We start from the raw sequence: 2,520 nt of genomic DNA, 5'->3' as shown, positions 1-2,520 counted from the left end.
CAAGGGTTCACACACTGTTTAAGGCTAAGGTTCAAAGAGGGTAAAATATTTTTAAGCATTTGGGGTGAAAATTTGGCTAGAGAAGGGTTTTCAAAAATGGCCTTGATCATATGACATTCACATGCAATTCAATCGATCATCAAGATTAAGGCAACATCATCCATGTTTTCCTGCGAACAATACATGCAACAATAGAAACTCTGGAGCTCAAAATCTCTCACACATGCTTCCTCACACACAATTCATTTATACACCATGCCTAGCATCATGACCACAATCATAAATTCATCACCCATCTATTTCCTGGATATCAACATGCATTACAACTAAATTTTCTTTCACATCAAATAGATCCATCATGCACACCAGTTAGTCAAACATTTTCAGAACAAGTAATAAAGCCAAGAATACACACCAAAATTAAAATGCAACCTATTCTAGGAAATTAAAATGCAAGAGTGTAAGAAGAAATTCTAGGTTGCCTCCTAGTAGCACTTGTTTAACGTTGCGAGCCTGACCCAAACTTGGTTGGCACTCGTCAGTAAGTGCACTATCTTCCACCATCCATCAGTAGGTGTACCGTCCGGATATCCTTCAGTGGATACAAAAAATTTAGCATCCCTCAGTAGATGCTACCCAAGAATTGTTCACAAAATTCAAAAATACAAGTTCCAAAGAAAATAAAACCAAAAACCGAAAAAGAAAATTGTTCCTACAAACACAAAATTTTATTTCCAACAAGATCAGCTCTTCTTCTTCACATTGGGATCTCCATCATCCCACCAGCTCACTTTTCTGCGGTCCACCTTCTTGGTCACTTTTGAATATGGTCTTTGAATCTCCACCATTCCTTTTTCCTTCAGCTCCTTGACCATCCATTCCTTTTTCTTAAATCTCACCTTGCTCCCTGGTAGGAGTGGATCTTCTTTTGCTTTTGGATGAATGGTTCTTCTCCCTTCATTTTCAAGCAACTGCAAAACACAACAACTGTCATACTGAAAATTAATAACTGGGGATTTGTCTTCCTCTGCAACTTCACTTCTGGCTCTTTTATATTTGACTTTTCTAACTGCCCTCTGCACAGTTTCTTTAGAGCCATAAAGCAATACTCGATCATAATCCTTTAGCTTTATTCCTCCATCATGGACATGTATGACCATCTTGGATGTTCGCATGAACGGTCTTCCCAGGATTAATGAATTTTTTCCTTCATTAGCCATATCCACAATTATAAAGTCAATCAAAAACTCCAACTCCTCAATCCGCACAATTGCATCTTCTACCATCCCAACAGGTTTCTTCATAGATCCATCTGCCACTGTCAAGATTACTTTAGTAGGCTTCAATTTTACCCCTTTTAACTTTTTGAAATCACTGAGAGGCATCAAATTAATGCTTGATCCTGAATCAATCAAAGCCTCTCCTAGATCCACATTATTGATAACACAAGGAAGGGTCAAAGCTCCTGAATCCTCTAGTTTCTGTGGATGATTCTTCTTCNTGGGTTTCGCCCACTGCTCCTGATTTTCTTCATAGCCTAAATCAAGTAACCTTTCCAGATAGTATTTGATCTTGTCATCCCCCTCAGGAGTTGGTGAAGATGTTAAAGGATTAAGAGGTGCCTCCTTAAGAAGTTGGCGGAGTGACTCTCTAATGTCTTCCTTCTCCTTTTCTCTTTCCAATTTCTTCCTTTCGCTTCTCTTATGTGTATTACTCATCCTTTCCTCCTCTTCGTCATCCCTGCTGCCAATCTCAATTATTTCTTCTTCTAACTCCTCTTTCCTCCTGTTGCAACAACTTTGCATTCATCTTTTGGGTTAACATCAGTATTAGCCCGAAATTGATGCTTTTCTGTGGTTTCAACCCTCTTAGACAGCTGTCCTATTTGTGTCTCTAGTGATCTAAAAATTGCCTGATCACTTGCTTGTTGAGATTCATAGACCTTCAAAAATTTATCAAACCTATCAGTCAATTCTCTGACTGTCTCAGTCAAGCTGCTTAATTACTGCCATAAAGGAGAAGGTTGCTGTCGGAATTGACCTCCTTGTCCAGAAGAAGCATTTTGGCCTTGCCCAATACTTGGATGATTTTTCCAACCTTGGTTAGAGTTACCTTGGTTGAAATTTCCCTATTTATACGGAAATTGGGCCCCCATGTAATTCACGTCCTGCTGCATCTCCTCTATAAAAGCACATTGACCGTTAATATGGTCACCACCACACAGATCGCATAATTGTTGAGTCTGGGAAATATTTCTGAGCCCCTGAGGAAGTTCAGAACAACCTTTAGTAACTTGTCCAATTTCTGACTGAGGAGGTGATTTTGTGCTACTACTGCATCTTTAGTGGGGAGATGTAAAAGCCCTCCTTTTTGCGTGCCTCTTTCATTCTGCGACACTTCATTAAGAGCCATCTCTTCAATTAAATTGTGCGCCTCATCTGCTGTTTTTCTGTTAATACTGCCTCCAGCCGAGGCATCTATCATCATTTTGGTCTGAGCGCGCAAACCTCCAAGGAACGC

The sequence above is a fragment of the Vigna radiata genome, chromosome 6 (genome assembly GCF_000741045.1).
Source record: "Vigna radiata var. radiata cultivar VC1973A chromosome 6, Vradiata_ver6, whole genome shotgun sequence".
NCBI classification, from domain to species: domain Eukaryota; kingdom Viridiplantae; phylum Streptophyta; class Magnoliopsida; order Fabales; family Fabaceae; genus Vigna; species Vigna radiata.
This window is presented reverse-complemented; position numbering follows the sequence as displayed.